General features: G+C 36.4%; 2 protein-coding genes across 4 annotated transcripts in view; both read left to right on the top strand.

Annotated features, from left to right (window-relative positions):
- The window catches only part of LOC131439673 (protein yippee-like), a 257659-nt gene that overhangs the window by 102652 nt on the left and 135506 nt on the right, over nucleotides 1-19501 (top strand). The window contains exon 1 of one of the 2 annotated variants that reach the window (XM_058610983.1): nucleotides 14616-14756. The exons of the other annotated variant lie outside the window; for it this stretch is intronic. The gene's annotated coding sequence lies outside the window, so the exon portion shown is untranslated. Of the gene's footprint in view, nucleotides 1-14615; nucleotides 14757-19501 lie in introns of those variants that run through there. 2 annotated transcript variants of the gene reach the window in all.
- LOC131439672 (ras-related protein Rab-23) overlaps nucleotides 1-19501 on the top strand; it is a 165339-nt gene that overhangs the window by 102649 nt on the left and 43189 nt on the right. The window contains exon 1 of one of the 2 annotated variants that reach the window (XM_058610978.1): nucleotides 14624-14756. The exons of the other annotated variant lie outside the window; for it this stretch is intronic. The gene's annotated coding sequence lies outside the window, so the exon portion shown is untranslated. Of the gene's footprint in view, nucleotides 1-14623; nucleotides 14757-19501 lie in introns of those variants that run through there. 2 annotated transcript variants of the gene reach the window in all.

The raw sequence follows: 19501 nt of genomic DNA, 5'->3' as shown, positions 1-19501 counted from the left end.
TGACAAAATGTTTGTTTATGAAGCTACGTTAATAAAAACTGGTATTTAATTATATGTATTTGGGTAGCTCTTGACGAAATCAAGCTACGAATAACGATTGCATAAGAAATGAACTTTTTTCGGATGGTGATAAAAAACAGCTAAGACCGATGATTGCTTTTGATAAATTTCTCATGGAAGGTAATTATTTAAGTTTACTTGAAAAAACATCTGCACCCTTGCAAGCGGCTTCACTGTTTTTGTCATCACGGTTAGAATTCGACTGATAGAGCTGTCAAATTTTGTCTGCTGACTGTTGGGTTACTATGATTGATGCTGCATGGGTAGTTTCGTCAGTGGTAAATCAGTGGCGTCTCGTGACAATATTTACTGGTTGTGCACTACTTATGTGGTATGCTATCAGATGTAACAGTTCGTTGTAAGTGAAAACTAAAGATTTAGGAATGGAGAGCCGCCTGTGTTTTTCAATACAATTAAATAACGATGTACTTTCGGAGAGGATTTTTTATTAAACTTATTTCGTATCATCGATACAATAGAAGAATTCGACGCCAATAGCTTCATCAATGAAACCGCTCCGATGTTGCAACTAAGACAGCAGTTTGTTTTCAACTGCCATAAGCATAAGCCTTTTCTATAGTTGTGCATACAAGTTCCCATTGAGCCAAATGTGACAGAGAGATCAACAAATTTCAGAACTGAGCTGAGTAATTATTTCTCTTCTTGAATGTGTTGATTAAAAAAAATTGATTTACTCGCAACAATATGTTGGTCCAAACGTTGTACAAGACCTTATGAGAAGTGTTAAGGGAAGGTTCTCAATTGTTATTACCCAAAGATAAATTTTCATCGCATTCTGTATTGGAATTACTGCTAACTATTTCTTTTTCTTTTCAGGTAAGAAAACACACAAATTCATATAAGTGGTACGTATTTCAAAACAAATAAATCCAAAGTTGCGTTTAATGGCATTAAATATACTGCATAATCTATCGCTTTAAGATGCTCGATGAAATCATCGAATCTGAATAGATTTTGATATTGAAAGCAATAAGTTGATAGTTCGTGTTTGATAATTCCTTAATCAACTGTTCATAAAACAAATGAATGGTGTGTAATAGAACATTGATAACCCAATCGTAATAGTCGATTCATTTAGGGTTCTCTGTCTTGATATTTTCGTATTATTTATATGTCAAAAGTTGAGATAAAATAGAGCTATTGGTTCACTGGCTGCGCCTTTGTCTATTGATTTGTCGTCACTGCTGTTGCTTTGGTTTTTGTAGCTGAGTATCGCTGTAGAATTTTTTGTTTCATTTTCGCTGGTTGAGCATTATTTCGATTTCTTGTATTGTTGTTAGCAACAACAGGCGTACTTTTTTGTACATTGGTTATAGTTGATGACTTAATAGATACTAGTTTTTCAATGCTTTTGAATGGAATCGGGGTAGTAGTAGTTCCGGTGTCCCTTAATACAGATACATCCTTGTCCAGTTTCTTGCAATGCTTAACATAGTGAATCAGTTTCTGTCAATATTGACATGTGGTCAGATGATTGTCTTAGGTGACCAGCGATTTCTATGGGTACATTGTATTCTTACCAAAAAAAAAATTGTTTACCTTAGGCGCATGTACAACACACGAACGCCGATCTGAATGTCCAGACTAAGATAAGTATTGAGCATAAATTGCACCGCAACTTTTGTTCAATTAAATTTCACGCATCTCTAGATTGAGATGCATTCTCTTCTTAATCAAAACTGCAAGGTCGAATTGAATCACTTCGGAAATCTGCATAAAAAAAAACACAGAACGATAGAAATTTTTCTTCGTTGCCCAAATATCTTCAAAAATTCATTAAATATCGGGATCTGGTGTTATCTCGACAAAAATTTATTTATTTGATAATTTAAAATGATATAATTTATAGAATATGTCACTACAATAAATAAACTATTTTGTCTAAATCCTATCTCGTTAATTTTGTAGCAGGTAATTCCATTTAGAAAAAAAAAGTTTTTATTCGTTGCGTGATAGTATTAAAAAATTTCTTCCCACGAATATGAACTGTTAATCAAGACTTCCTGGAATTTCAATATCGGATATTGTTGAAACGTTCACTCGGGAAGTCTACCACTACTACCATTACTGAAAATTATCCTAACAAATATCCTTCTCCCGTGACTCTTGTGGAGTGCGCAGTAATCTAACAGTTCGGTTGAAAAGTTCGTATCGTTTAATAGAAACACACATTTTTTTGCCAAAATTCGTTTTTATTATTCAACATAATTGCCATCAGAGGCGATACAGCGATTATAGCGGTCTTCCAACTTTTCGATACCATTTTTGTAGTACGATTTGTCCTTTGCCTCAAAATAGGCCTCAGTTTCGGCGATTACCTCTTCATTGCTTCTAAATTTTTTACCAGCGAGCATTCTCTTGAGGTCTGAGAACAGGAAAAAGTCACTGAGGGCCAAATCTGGAGCATACGGTGGATGAGGGAGCAATTCGAAGCCCAATTCGTTCAATTTCAGCATGGTTTTCATCGACTTGTGACACGGTGCATTGTCTTGATGAAACAAAACTTTTTTCTTCTTCAAATCAGGCCGTTTTTTTGAAATTTCGTCCTTCAAACGCTCTAATAACGCTATATAATAGTCACTGTTGATGGTTTTTCCCTTTTCAAGGTAGTCGATGAAAATTATACATTAAATTATGCGAACCCCAAAATACAGACGCCATAACCTTACCGGCCGATGGTTGAGTCTTTCCACGCTTTGGGTTCGATTCATCGCGTGCAGTCCACTCAGCTGACTGTCGATTGGACTCCGAAGTGAAGTGATGGAGCCATGTTTCGTCCATTGTTATATATCGACGAAAAAATCGGTTTTATTTCGATATAACAGCTCCAAACACTGCTCAGAATCATCAATTCGTTGTTGTTTTTGATCGATTGTGAGCTCACGCGGCACCCATTTTGCACAAAGCTTTCTCATATCCAAATATTCGTGAATAATATGTCCAACACGTTCGTTTGATATCTTTAGGGTGTCAGCTATCTCGATCAACTTCACTTTACGGTCATTGAAAATCATTTTGTGGATTTTGTTCACGTTTTCATCGGTAACAGCCTCTTTTCGACGTCCACTGCGTTCATCGTCTTCGGTGCATATATGACCAGTACGAAATTTTGCAAACCACTTACGAATTGTTGCTTCGTCCGGTGCAGAGTCTGGATAACACTCATCAAGCCATTTTTTGGTATCGGCGGCACTTTTTTTCATCAAAAAGTAGTGTTTCATCAACACACGAAATTCCTTTTTTTCCATTTTTTTACAATAACAAAAGTAGCTTCACTCAAAATGCAATATCTCACAAACTAAAAATCAGACAGCTGTCAAATTTATACACGTATCTTTTGAAGGTTGGTACTAACTGAAAATGGTATGGATTTAATTCTAGTGGCGCCCTCATAGAAACGATACGAACTTTTCAGCCGATCTGTTATTCCAAAAAAAAATCGAGGCAGCTTACAACTGCAGTATTACAAACAACTTCCTCCTCCCTTTTCGGATTTGCAACGTAGTTGGGTTTGTTTACTTTTATTTGACAACATTGTTGGGATCTAGATCACGTGATTTAAAACGATCCGTAATGTCAAAGTTCAAAAATAATTGTTTCGAGATCCATAATGCCTGGATTTCCAGGCAAAATGGAAAGAAAACTACACAGTGAGTATGCACCATGCGTTCTTTCTTCGGGTTTGCTACTTATTAGAGTAATCTGTACCTCAGGGGGATACTGAATGTACAAATTTAATTTTCGTTATTTTCCTTAATCTACACAGTAAAAAATATGAAATTTACAGGTGACGCAAATCCTCAACTTGACATGACTCAATTCATAAGTACTGTAAAAATGAGTCATTTTTGATGAGCAGAAGACGTAAAGTTACACGATTTTTTCTAGGTGTGTATTTCAAACCAAGAACTGATAAAAAGTGGATTTGTTTTATGACTACATTCCATATCGTATTATTTTTGCAATTGCAAATATTCAGCGCCTACTATTTTGTGCTCTATGCAGTTGTTCAATATCTCATGATATGTTTATCAACCGGCATACAGGAACAATTTTGTCCATGAAAGTTACATAGTAATAAACGACTGATCAATCAAAACAATGATGATTTGAACTGTTATACTGATTGCGCAATAAACTCGGTACGCAATGGCCTCAATAAGTATACTCCAAGTACACCGACGACCGCATCCTTCAATGTTTACTTGTTTGCCCATCTAAGCTATGGTTAACCAGACACCTACTTTCCGTATGGAAAAATCCAGTTTCTCGGTTGCGTTTGCCGCCATCGTTGGCCTCACGAGTCAAACTTCTCATCTATACAAAGGTGTTCCAGCCTGCGTCGTTGGAGTTGATGGTGAACAGATGTGGATATACATATTCGAATTCACTATACACTTTTAATCAAAGAACAAAGTACTACCGATGTCATTGTTTGGCATCGGTCATTCAATTAGGGAACCAATTCCCTTGTTGAAGGGCTTGTGCAGCAACAGCATATTTGTTCTATGGTAATTGAATGGGCTTGTAATGTCATGCACATACTCACGTCATGCATTACTCATACATTAGAAGAAGATAGCTCAATTAATATTACCGAGCGGTACGTCCGGGTTTGTACGTGCTGAATGCCCACCTACTGAGTTGTGGCTCAGCATGGGAGCATCGAGGAATATGCATCTCCTCCCGCTGCAATAACCTGTACGAACATCTCGTTTTTTTCTCTACCGTGTTCAAGTCTAGCAAGTATGTATCAGTAGCGATCCTGAGGTATAGACAGTAATTGCGTATCGTAGCGTATGTTAACATTGTTGGCTGAAGTCGATTTTGATGAAATTTCATGATTCCCAATAAAAAATGTGCGAGCCGCTAGTGCGACTGCCAAGAATCTCTTTGTTTACTTGGTACCAGAGTGCTTCGAACGCATGTGTACTATTAGCACCATTCCAGAGTCGATTATTCGTTGGTTGGACGGGAAGCTGGATCGGAAGAAGAGTGCGTGTGAAGCAGGCTAGGTGCATTCGCAAATGCATTCAGCTGTGTATTGCAGAACCAGCAGACCAACATAATTGCTTGAATAGTTGTGTGAGGCATTTTGTCGGAGTGAGTGTGTATCTCCAAAGTTCGTATCGAAAAGCGAGCGAATCAGACATCCCTTGGTGTGTGTTCAAAGGTTCGTGGTATGAGTTGAGCTGTTACAGTGACGGTAGTAGAAATATTGGTTATTATTCCATAATATGGTTGTTATTGCATCAGATGCTAGCTTCCCAATCCCATGCTGGTATTATTTTTATACGCAATTTTTGCGTTTCGTTATAACTGATTCAACGGAAATTTATAGTTCTGCTTTTTTTCAAATTGAGTAGGATCAATAGTAGAAACTAACAGTAGAAAAATTGGAAAACCAGGATCTAGATTCTTCGATTTGGAGGAAACATTGTACACATCTTTAGTATGGTAAACCATTAATTTTTCATCGATAGAGAGACCGATTTGACTTGAGAGTAATTTGAATAAAATGTGCATGCACTTTTTTGCATGCATTTTCTATACTTTCGAATTCGAATTAATAGTTGATCGATTGTGTGAATTGTGAGACTTTCCCCCTGTTCACTACTAGAATTTTAAACGATTTTTGACGTCGATTATCTCATTTCGGATTTGTACAGGATTCATTTCTGCCTTTTAGAAGGACCAAATTGTGGAATTCTCTACGATATTTAGCACAGTTCGGAAAATTTTTCCTGAACGATTTTCGCACAGCGAAAAGTGCACGAAGCAAATCAAATTATTTTGGATTTTCACTAAACTGGTGATTTTTACCTTCGATTTGAAAAGAAGTAATCTTAATAGTTCTTTAGAATTAGAATGGCTGATTTTATATAATGTTGTAAATATTTCGTTTTCTTTCTCTTAAATGCAAACGACCAAGAGCTCTGTTGTATGATGCAATCGCTCTCGTTTGAGTTGAAACTAGCTTTGCGCACAAACCGCAACACATCCGCTCGCAGTGCCAAATGATGCGAAACTGGTTTAATGCGTCTTCTCGCCTTGACGACCGGAAGGCAAATGAGAACTACGACCTGAGCGTTTGAGGTTTTCAACCACGCAGAAGGTGCGCTCTCCGATGCCGCTGTTTGAATGCGTCTGCTCGCCCCGACGTCTGCTTCCATCCAACGCACAAGAAGAAATGATCGATTTTCGTCCGCGGTTTCCCTTTTATAACGTTCAGTTGAAGATATGTGCCTGACTACCTCAAAATCGTTGTCCTTGCGCGAAAACCCCAAGCGAAAGTTAAGAGTTTTCCGCGTTGTTTCCAAATTTTGAGAAAACTTAATTTTTGAATTATTTGTGGTTATCTCACACTGTTCAAAATATTATCCTAAATTCCTGATCATGTTTTTGATGAAAGTCGAGATATTCACGATTAAGTTCTGCCCATTCTTCCATATGGCTAATTTTGAAAAGGCGCCCCAAGTCGTATTCACGACAATAAAAACCTTTTCGTAATCCACCTAGTGGCGTGGTAATGCCATTCTCTTGCAATTCAAACAGTCTCATTGATACATATTTTTATCATTGAGATAAGCTTTGACATGAATTTGGGTAAATTTTTCACTCAAATTCATTCCACCTGATTCGGGTAGTTCACGAAAGCGTGCTCCAGCGCTCATGTCGCATATTCGGAAACCTTTCACAAACCGACAGTATCAGAAATAATTCATCTGAACTGTATCATTGGTCAATTTCTGATAAAATTACTCGGATACAAAATGCGATTCGTCGGTTACGTCACTTATACGAAACTGACAATGTCCTGATACTTTGATTTTCGAGCACAAATTTGATCTGTAATCTAATACTTAGTAGCCTTCAAATGTGTCTAAGACTGTTGAAATCCATCTTAGACGTATTGAGAAACATTCGGTTTGTAGGTTACGTCATTTCTTGAACTAGATTTTTGATCTTCGGAGCCGGAAGTGTTAGCTATTTGATCTTCGAACTCGATCAACAATTCAATAGTATCTTTCAAGACTGTTAAAATCGTTAGTCTTCTCCGCGAAAAGTAAAAACCTGTTTTAATTCATCTTGTGGTGTAGTAATGCCTTTCTCATATCTCACATATTCTCATATATGAATGTGTGGTATTCTTAAAAATAATTTTCTTTGATTCCAAAAAAAAAAAACAAAAAGGTTTGTCCATAAACTAGTATAACCTACAGAGTGAAACAGTACTCAGGTCGGTTATGCTATATCTGAGGAAACGAAACCGGAACCTGGAAACCTATATAAGCGAAGTTGGTTCGAGAAAAACGACTGGGATACATTTTTGAGTCTATGGCTACAATCTTCGGTCGTTCATCAAAAACTCAAGAACAAGGAAAGCCAAATTAATGTTTGGCCGTCTACTGACAATGACTACCGATAGGAAAAGTTTTCAGGCAAGTTTAAAAATTATTTTACTTATTATTTCCGGTGCTTCCGGAATCAGGAAACTAGAACCAGCATAGCCGAAATCGAGTTGTTTGTTTGTCTATTGACAATGGCTATCACTTGGAATAGTTTCGAGGCAAGTTTAGATTTTTTTACGTATTTTGTTTCGCCGCTTCAAGGGACGATATCCAATTTTTAACACACTTCACCATATATTTCCGAAGGTCGGATCCGGATGAAATTTGGAAGTAAGTGCACTTTTTTAATTTTTTTTGCACATATCACCGTGTAATTCCGGAACCGGAAGTCGGGTTCGAATAAAATACAGGAACTTTGAGTGGGCTTACCTTTCATTTAAATCTAAGTCCATGAAAATCAGTTCAGCCATCTCCCAGAGAAGTGAGTGCAAAAAATACACACACACACACACACACACAGACATACATTTTGCGTACTCGACGAACTGAGTCGAATGGTATATGACGGGCCTCGGTTCAAAAGTCGGTTTTCACAGTGAAAATATATATGAGAAAGACAAAAAGCGGTTTTTTTTCAACGATATATTTTATAAGGCACGCTGTCTCAGCTGAAAAAAGCAATTTGTTATCTACGTAATTTTTAAGCCTATATATCCGGAACCGGAAATGTCAACCATATTATTTCAGTAGCCTCCATACGAGTCTGAGACTGCTGAAATCGATTCAGCCATTTCTGAGAAAATAGAGCGGTGAAAGAAAATGACGTTCTGTCGGAACTACAGAGTAAAGAGTAGAGAAAAAACTGCAAATTCAATAGTTATCCTTTAAAGAAGAAGAGGTAAAGATGAGCTTATCTCTCAAGAATAATAAGAAAGCATATTATAAAAACACACCTCATTAAAACATTTTAAACTTTTTTGCATCATTGCTCTAAATGACGGTGTGCAATTTTAAACACACTTTACCCTTTGAAAGTATGATTTTTATTTGAGCCTAAGTTAGTGAAAATCGGTTAAGGTCTCTGAGCAAAATGAGTGACATTTTTTAACATATAATCACACACACACACATACACACATAAACATTGCTCGGCTGGATGAACTGTTTGGAATGGTGTAGGACACTTAGCTCTCCGGGTCAATTTTCACTTGTGAATTTTTTAAGTGTTTGCATAAACTTTCTGTATGGGAAAGGCCATAAGTGATTTTTAATGTTTTTTAAAATTTCTTTTGATGAGATGGAAAGATGGTGGTCTTGATCATAATGTAAAATAGTAAAAAGAAATGATTGCCTCTTACATTACAAATAAACGCTTCTTTTGTTGCACTTTAATTTCTTATCATTTTCATATACAGGTTTTTAATACAGAATTTTGATCTCCCGATACAGATTTACAGATTTTGTTCCTGTAAAACGTAGATTTAAATGTGGCAACTCTGTACGCTATACGAAATTGTGTTTTCTTCTTCCGATGCGTAGAGGTTTTGCATCGTCATTTCGTATGACGGTTTGAAAGTCTAGACACTCATCGCCATATAATTTCGGAACCGGAAGTCGGATCCGGTTTAAATTGTACAGTATTTTTTTAGACAATGAAAGCTTTCATTTGAATCATGAATTGTGAAAATCGGTTAACCCGTTGCTGGGAAATCGAAGTAAGTTTCGGTTTTGAAGCTTTTCTTCAAAATTGTCGGTGCTATTGGAAGCGAAAACCGAGGACTAGTTGTCACAAATTAGTTTTACCTATCCATTAACTAACAAGATCTGCTAACTTGATGAATTTACTAGTAAGTTTTATAAAAAATTGCACATTGTTTCGCCATAGCTTGTAAAAAAATAATCATGAAAATGAATTTTTTTCACTAATTGCGCTGTTATACCGGAACCGCAAGCCGGATCTGGATAGATTTTTCGGAGACTTTTTAAAGATTTGCGAAAAGTGCGTGATAGTTTTTTCCATTTTTTTGAATTCCGGAACCGGAAGTCGGATCAGGATAAAATTCAATGGTGGCCTATGGGACCATAAGACCTTTCACCTCTGCCGAAGATGTGTACCAATGTCAATCCAAATCGGATTTAGCGAAGTCTGAATCCTTATCTGGAATTGTTCATAGTTGAAAATCCGTTCTAAGTCTTCGTAATTTTAACTCTGGATCACCATAAATACATCGTTTTTCTTTGTATTTCAAAAATAGAATACTACTGAGTTATCTTTGTCGGTTTTATAAGATAAATCAGTTTTATTTTCGAAAAATAAATGATCCCATTTTTCACATTTGGAGATGGAATAAGAAAAAAAAATGAAAAATGCTAGGACATTCTTTCTGACGAAAATTTAATTTTCAGTGAGATGATCAACTTTAAAAGCGAATTTCAGAGAAAATCAGAAATTAATATTCGGATCACTCGGATTGTCCTGCTGAAAAACGATGTCTTCATTATCGTTACTTCCTATATGACCAATCAGAACATCGTCCAAAAACTCCACATACTTTCCAGAATTCATCTCGGTTGATGTGAAACAAATCTAAAACTTGACATGATAGGATATAGTACCCAACTTCTCCTAAAATTTTACTTCGATCTAACGACGCTGGTTTCTTTTAAGTCTTGCCAGTAGCAAATTGTAACAGTCCGATAATTTTAAATTGAACTTTTTCTCGTCAGAAAGTACAACATTTCGCCATTCTTTCGTAAAATTAATGTACTTACGAGCAAATTTTAAACCGATTCTGTTTATGAATGAGATTGAGAATTGGGGTTTCTGGTAGCTTCTTCCATATTATGTCCGGGGATTTGTTCAAAATCTTTGAAAAACAAAAAAAAACATGTCTGTTTCCAGGAAGTATATAGGTTTGTTTTGGGACTTTTCGAGTTATACATACTTTTATTTCAAAATTTGCAGCTTTTTCACAATATCTATCACAATTGATTTTGAAAACTAAAAATTGTTCCGAATTTCGATACCCTAGCTTAATACCAATCAAACGAGTCGAACATTCTAAGAATCAATCACCTATTCAGGAAGATATCGATTTTTTTCGCGGGGTTTAGAACGAAGCACGATGAAATGACGCATGGAACAAAAATTAGACACAAATTTCAATACAATCATTTCTGAGTGATTGAAAATTGAATACAGTACTCTTTAGCATAGTATTTTGACTCAATTTATTTTTAACACGGTTCCTTTTTGGCAACATAATTGCTCGGTTGTGACGTGTTAATCCATATATTGGATATTCTGCATTATCTTCGAATTCAAAGTAATAACCCATACATTTTTTATAACTAACATAAAACTAACTTTCTTCAACTACATGTAGTGTACAAAACGAAATTTTTATATCACTCAAATATATTAAAAAGATTGTACACAGGGGTATCTTTTTACGCGATTTTTTTTAATGCGGTTTCCTTTTACGCGGATTTCCAAAGTTACGCGGTTTTTTTACGCGGATTGAAATTGTCCTGATTATTTTAATAAATATTTTGTCATATTTATTCTAACAAAGTAATCGATGACCAGTCTTTATTGACACAATTTTTGAAAGAGGCACAAAAAGTTTGCGGATCGATAGAAAAAGGTATCATCTCGCTGATAGTTTGCCTAAGCACGTTTTTTCCAACATTTACATAGTTTTTGCTACTCTGCTAAAGAAATGTCTATTGCTGTATACATATTTTTTCTAATTTATTTTAGTTTGTTTTGTTTTTGCCTTTCTCATATAGAAAGGCTATGCAATCACTGTGAAAATCGACTTTTTAACCGAGGCCCGGAGGGCCGAATGTCATATACCATTCGACTCAGCTCGACGAACTGAGCAAATGTCTGTGTGTGTGTGTGTGTGTGTCCGTGTGTGTGTGTGTGTGTATGTGTGTGTATGTAACAAAAATATGCACTCACTTTTCTCATAGATGGCTGAACCGATTTTCACAAACAAAGATTAAAATGAAAGGTCTCATAGTCCCATAGCCTGCTATTGAATTTCATTCCGATCCGACTTCCGGTTCCGGAGATATAGGATGATATGTACCAAAAAAGTGAAAAAAATATGCACTCACTTTTTTCAGAGATGGCTGAACCGATTTTCACAAACTAAGATTCAAATGAAAGGTATTATGGTCCCATAGCTTGCTATTGGATTTTGTTTGAATGTGACTTCCGGTTCCGGAGTTATATGGTAATATGTGAAAATTTGAGAAAAAGTTTACACTCAATTATCTCTGGAACAACTCAACCGATTTTCGCAAACTTAGATTCAAATGAAAGGTCTTATAATACCCTAAAAATTTGTGGAACATTTTATCTGGATCCGACTTCCGGTTCCGGAACTAAAGCGTGATAAGTGGAAAATTACCAATTTTATTAATTTTATTATTTTCCCACGAACGATGGTTAAAAACAGGTACAAATCCCATAAAACTGTCTGATAAATTCTTCTAGTTTGCAGAGCTTGTTAGTTTGTGGGCATAAAATCTTAATTCGGCACTACTGGTCCCCTCTTTTTTGTTCCGAGAGCACCGAAAGTGGAGAAGAAAAACTCCTAAAACTAAATTCACTTTGATTTCTCTGCGATGCTTGAACCGATTTTCACAAATCTTGATTTGAATTAAAGTTCATACTGTCTTTAAACCTACTGTGAAATTTCATCCGGATCCGACTTCCGGTTCCGCAGTTACAGGGCGATGAGTGTCAAAGTTTTCAAATCGCCATATAGAGTGACAATATGTACAACACCGAAAGAAGAAGAAAACACAAAACGAACAAGGCGTGCTTTGTTCTATTTCGTACACGTTGTGTAGTGATGTCAATAATAATAATAATAACAATCCTACTACATGTTTCATTCTGTTTAGCACGCAGTAGTAACAGAAACGCAGGTTCGTTTCGTTAGATTTAGTTTAATTAGTTTAAACGAAATAGAACATGAGATAGTAAGTATAAGTTTAACTACGTTCAAAACTGTTCCAATTTGTAGGTCATATTTGTTGGTAGCAAACGAACCAACTTCGCCTATTCCGTTCATCTGAATCCGGTTTCGGGAGAATTGGAAATAGTGATTAGAAACTGCAAAAAGGATCTCACTCACTTTTCTTGGAGATTGCCGAATAGATTTTCACAAACTTATAGGTTCGAAAGAAAAGTCTTACAGTTTCATACGGAATTCCTTAATTTGTTGTGGATACTACTTTCGGTTCCGGAACTACAGGTTAAACAGGATTTATAGAGTTTGTGAGATTAGATCCGAACAAATTATCCTATTCCTATTCAATAAACAGTTGTTTTTGCGAATTTCACGGTTATATTTACGATGTAATAAGTAATATGAGAAAGGCATCATTACACCACTAGGTGGATTAAAATAGGTTTTTTTACGTGAATTCGTCAAGCGTTGAGTCACCAATATTTACTACGTTTATTTCATTCATTTATTTTACACGGCCAAGATCCGAGAAGCTTAACCACTTTGTGAAATTTGAATTTCACAAATTTCCTCATAAGTGATATTCGTTAATGAGTCGAAAACGTAAAGTGAATTAAAATACACAAATTAGTTTTTATCCAATATCACTAAATAGAGTAGTAGAATTTAATGAAGAAAACCAACAACTAAGTTTATCGCCATAAAGTCACGACTCGACGTACCGTCGCAGCAATTCCTCCACTCAGCCGGTATATTAGGTATCGCAATCCAAACACACCCCCATAGTTGCGCAAAGTAGCATATTCTGCTTAGTGCACATGTTTTCGTGACCTCTTATTGCTATTGCGCTCCGTGGGACGGTTTGTTTATGCCATACCACCATGTGCCAGTGTATCTGTTACGGATCGCTTCGCGAACACCGTGAATGTGTTGGATTTATTTTGGTTTTTGTTTGTTTATTTCTCGATCTTTTCAACACATCCACCATCACCACCATCAGCTCCGGTCAGCCATAAGTCAGTCCAACCAAAGCAAAAACAAGGCCAGGCCAGGTTTCATTCTAGTTTTCCGTTCCGTCTGGACTGGAAGAAGTTAGATGCTGTTGGTCGTGGTCATGCTGTTTATGGCACGCTCTTTGTAGGGGGTAATAAATAGAAAACAGGCGACAAAACGGGAACTATCGGAGAACTGAGAAAGGTGAAGTAGAAGTAACGAAAAAAAAAAGGAAATTCAGGTGAATAGAATTTAAGAGCGCAGCGCGCGTGGTGAAAAAAAACTGGTCGAACAGGTTTGGCATTCCATGTGTGTTGATCGGAACGGAATCGTTTGGTTAGTTAGGAAGCTGTTGTTCGAAACTCCAACGTTTGGGGTTCGCGTGCGCCAGTGTGCGTCGTGGTCGCAGTCGCGGTTTGCGTGCACAGAGAGAAAGGGAAAAAGTCAGTTTGTTCACACTGCCACAGAGCCAGCACACGTCTGGAGAGTTGAAGACTTTAGAGTTGGCCAGACAGTCGAGGTGAAGTCAGTTGTAGTTTGGAGTTGGCATGATTAAGATCTCCAGTTTGTAATAAAAATAGATCGTTTTTGACTTAAACCTAGTGTTATAGCAGCTGCTAGTGATAGAAGTGAGACCTTCTGCCAGAGTGACTTTGGAGAGTAGGAACATGCTGTGAGGAAAATTACGCATTGCAATCGACACACAGTGCGGCTTCATGAGTCTGACAGAAGTCACCAGCTAACGAAGATTTTCTGCTTACCAGTATCAGGCTAAATTTTGTCTTGATTTTGTTTTGAAAGCATCGTCTGTTGACGGAATTTTTATGTTCAGTCGGAAGCTAATCACTGTGCGTGCCAGTCATCAATTCGAAAAGAAAATTATATGTTCATGCGAATCTGAATAGTGATTGTTTTCGTAGCGTAATAAGCGGAAGCAAACGAAGAAAAAGCAAAACGTGGAAAATTTGCTTTCGTATTTTTGCATCGAGACTCCGTGCACTGATCTTCGCAGGAAAGGTGGTGAAGAGTGTTTCTGTGTGTAAGTGCTAATAGTGTGAATCGGAAGAGGTCCAAACAGAAATTCCCCCCCTTTTCATCGAACAAACAAGCAAGTTGCTTTGAGTTGGTCGAAGCAAAATTCCGAGTCTGGTGAACGGAGCAGACATCAAGCGCCATCTAGAAATTTAGTATCGCGGAACGCCGAGCGCCATTCTGGCTCCAATTACAGTATTTTTAGATGCTCTATAAGCTGCCGTAAAACGTTCAAGGCCTTCAGAAAGATTATCAATATAACTCTACAAGTAGCAGTAGCTGTACGACAAAAAAAAAAAACCAAACTCAGGTAATTTGTAAACCATGTTTATATATTACACTTTACTTCAAGTTTCCTCTATCTAACATGTTGTATATTCTATACTACTCCGGTGGTCCGGATAACGTCAAATTACCTCGCTACACTGGAACGTTTCTCTACGGTTAGTGGACTGCACAGTCTCAGATTCTCTTACTACACTATTAGATCTAATTTGCTAGCGATCCCTTCACTCTTTTTCCACTGAAACTTTACGCTGCCACATGTTCTTCCGCAATTAAAGTAGTAATAAATTTCCAATCGAGGTCTTTGCATGAACACACCACCAATCAGGGCGTGTTAAAGCTACACTTTATATATTTTTATGTATTTATTCATTTGATTGTGGTGAGGTGCATCGGGCATAAAATAATTTTTTTCATTGAATCCTCTAATTTCTATAATCTCCAATGGAACGGAGTTTTCTGGTTGTAATTTTGTAGATAAAATTTGAGAAGACACCTATTCGGATTTATAATATTGTCGTCCAACAAGATTAATCGAAAATAATCATCGATCAACACAACGTGTCTGGTTCTTTTTACCCCATATTACCCCACCCAGAAACTTTACCGGATGGTGCAAGAAATCGACCTTTACGAATATTTTTAGATTCGTACAAATTCATCATTGCAATGAAATATGTGGAATCTACGGGTTGACTTGTCACTTGGTGACATAATGGCTTCCAAAAGTATAGTAAAATAATTGCTGGCTGAGCTCACTAACATTGGGCAGATTTTTTTTTAATTGTGAAGTTCGTAAAACAGTAACTTGTCTGTTTCGGAGCGGGCTAAGTAAACGAATTTCTTCATGAGTTACTTTAACTGGCAGTCAGTTAAAAAATCGCTTGCAGATCTACAGATTTGATTCAGACAATATCGAAGTATTTTGTACAAACTTTATGTGAAAAGTGTGATCGCAAATGTAATCAAAGAGATCGCTTGTTGAGGAACTTACTAGCGAATAAATCTAGAGAGTTTCTCACAGTAAATGCCAGCGATGAGCGTGGCTTCTAAATAACGACCAGGATATCTATTGGCCTTCTGCAATGAGCTAAAAATTCTCAAACATTTCTCGTAGAGAATCGAGATCACCGTAAGAGATAAACATAAATAAAGACATGTCAATAAAACGATAACGCTCAGATAAGCTTGGGCAAGTGTTGAAACGTGAATGAAGTTGCTTGAATGTCACTGTCATCGAAGCCATTTCGCTGAAATTCCGTGATTCTACAGATACATTTCTCTACATTCTTCAGTTACAGGTAATAAACTCTGTCGGTGCATAGTCTTAGTCTGGATCAAGGAGCGAGAACAGGATTCTATACGTTTCACACTGTATTTTTAGCGTTTTTTGTTATATGAATTAACTTTCGGTTAAACGAGTTTCGGTAACATGGTCAATTCGGTGAAATGGCTTTCGGTTAAATGACTCACTGTTGCTGACGGATGACTAACGAAAAGCGATTTTATCAGCAGAGCAAATGAAGGAATTGAAAAATACAGTAATGGAATAATAATAGATCGGTCGACACTCTGGTTTCTAGGATAGTCAAAGTCTTCCGATACAGAACTTGTTCCACTGTTTCAACAGATTTCGCTATCATTTGTTAGTGTATAAAATAATTGCATGACTACTGCTATGATTCTATTGACACTAACAATCCTGATCTCGCTTTCTTGTGACAACAGACAAGTGAAATCAGCGCCTCATGTTATTAATCACTGACCGAAGCTACACGGAAAACCCTCCAATCAAAAAATTACGATCTCGCAATTTTTGATTTTTGCAGTTGTTGTTTTAACTAATAATTAGCTGATTCAACCAATTTGCTATTTGATTCGCACATATTAAAGTAGTTGAAAAATATGTTGTTTTTAATGCTGTCTAATGTCAGTTCAGTACAAAGCAAAACAAAAATCGCAATGGAAAATCAACCATTACTTTAGTTGAAATTTTCGTTTGAGAAACATTTTCATTCAAACGAAATTCGCTTATTATACGTTTGTAAAACTCGTGAAGAGTAACTTTTGAATGATAGTAAATTAATGTTTATCATAACACTAGTTGTCAGAATATTAATGTGATGATAAATTATCTACATCTTTACTGCTCTGGTGTTACAAGTAGAAACGATTGATGAAAAGTAATGCCGTTATAGATATACCAATTAACAAAACGTGTTTAACCAAAACTAGAACCCAGTGAATTGCATGCGTTTGAATTTTGGTCTCAAAATCAACTTGATTCTCCATCGTGAAATGCATGTTAATGAATGATCATCATGTTATCTTCAAGTCGTGTACAATAATTTTATGAACAAAGTGAATAAATTGAAAATGTTTAATATTCATTCATATAATCTGTTGAAACTGTAAGTTGCAATGGCTCAAAAAATAAAAATCAGTGCATTCGGTTCGACTTTTTGTTCGTAAGTAATATAGTGGTCACAATTAGAAAGTTTCGTTGACACCAGCACTACTAACAGACAGTATATTAAAAACAAAAACAAAAATGGTTTCAATGAATAATTCATTTAATATAAAGCAAGGGCTGAGAAAGGTTTTATCATACCGATAGATGGAAGGTAATATCTTAACATACCGAATTTTCATTTAAAAACTCAGAACGTATATCAAGGAGGAATATTTTATTATCATTCAAAATCAATAATTTTGCTTAAGTTGAAATAACTAATCGTAATATCTAAAACAACTAAAACCGATTTGTTTTTCAACTCACATAACTGTTAAATCAAAAACAAGGTCGGTTGTTGTAGCTAAAATCTTTATTGAAACTGAAAGGTGTGTGTCTTGACTTACAGAATGCATCTTTTTTTCAACCATAAGTTTTGTTATTTCAACCATCGTTTCTGTTGAACGAAAAACAAAAATGACAGTTTAGAAAAAACAACAATCGATGAGTTGTACCAAATTTTAACCAATCAAACTCAGAAAAACAACTAATATTTTGGTTGTTTCACGATCGCGAGGGGTTCCGTGTAGCATACCGATACAATTAAGAAACAAATTATCGATCGTCTAATATCCTTATCGTCACTTGATCGGCATTCATTCTATATATAAACTAGTCCAGTGTGAGCTTTGGATTCGGACTAATTAATTTTTTGCCAGTTCACACATATGCTGAAATTGAGAAATTTAGCGGATGCTTGACTCATTTGTTATCATTCAGAACAGCATTTATGACACAAGAATATTAGTCAGAGTCTTTGAATCTTATGAAGAACGAATCGACCAGTAATGCAAATCCGTATTTCGCGGCATGTCATTCCATGGCGTATTGCCCTTAATGGCTAGATGCCAAATCCCACCAAAACAGAACGGAACAATTGTGTTTCTGAAGGTACTTTTGCACGAAAATTTCCAGGTTGATGATCCCAGTCGCGAAGTAAATGTCGCTCTTCAAGTGATAAATAAAGCCTGCCACACGAGATATTTATTTGCGAAATTAGACAGCCTAATGCATTGGATTATTTCTTCAAGTTGCCGTATGATATTTCCTTACAGGAAGCTGCTTGAACTTTATCTCGTAGGATTTAACATCGTGTAGTAATTCGGATTTCCACGATGAGCTAGCAAAAATTTGACACGTAGATATTCTTGATATGCCATTTATACAACTGTGAACAACTGCTTCTCTTAAAGTGATAATCTACTTAAAATGGATCCTTTGTTATGTAAAATGTATCCTTTGTAGTCTTCACCTGACAACTGCTGGAAGTTTACTTGATTGTGCTATATGTCATCAATATTTGGACAAATGATTAGTAAAATAAAGCTCTCTGGTGCGACTAGTCATGCAATCGTTCTGTGCGCTATAAATCGACAGCAAAGTCTGTTGAAACAGAAGGTCAAATTCCACAAGAGGAATGTAATGTCAAGGCTTTGCTTTATGTGTGGAAATCGTGTACCTCTTTTTCCCGGATGAAACTTAGCGTGACTCCATGCTGTCACACTACACCTGTTCGACTTTGATCTACAATTAATGAAATTGAAGCTTTACTCGCAGAACAAATGCATCTTCATTTAAAGAAAATTCAGTGAAATCAACAGAACATCTCAACTTTTCGACCAAACCTTCAATTGTAACAAGAATAGATAAAAACAAGAAGAGAAACAATGACCTAGAACTACAAAGCCAATAAAAATAACAAAAACGACGATGATAAATCAAACAAAACAATACAAAACGCAATCAATCATGCCCAATTTAAAAAAAAAGTTTTTTGCAACGTCGCTCTGAACGGCGGTTTGAAATCTTTGGTTGATGTCAGAGTGCGCGCGGAACTCGGACCGAAGCGAAGCGATTCAATGCGATGTACTGTTACAGGCTTGCTTTGATCAAATGCAACTAGCTCGCACGCGCGCCTAGACGCTACGCGTGACGCTTTCACTCTGACAGCAACATTAAACACGCTTCACCATGCCATTCCAGAATCGGATCTAGAGAAAATTCAATTGTATTGAGACCTGCCGTTTGAACCAAAGTTTGTGAAAATCGGTTTAGATAACTCTGAGAAAACGAATTGAGTTTCGTTTCGAAAGTCTTGAATTTGGTTTTGTTATACTCATCAGGCAGTTATTTCGGATCCGGAAGTCGCATCCGGACAAAATTTGATGGCTTCCTATTGGAGCATAAAATCTTTTATTTGATTGTGAAAATCGGTTTAGTGGTTTCTGAGAAAAATGAGAACACTTTTTCCAATTTTC

Source organism: Malaya genurostris, chromosome 3, assembly GCF_030247185.1.
Source record: "Malaya genurostris strain Urasoe2022 chromosome 3, Malgen_1.1, whole genome shotgun sequence".
Lineage (NCBI taxonomy): Eukaryota > Metazoa > Arthropoda > Insecta > Diptera > Culicidae > Malaya > Malaya genurostris.
The sequence above is the reverse complement of the archived record's forward strand: the minus strand, read 5'-3'. Positions and strand labels throughout refer to the sequence as shown.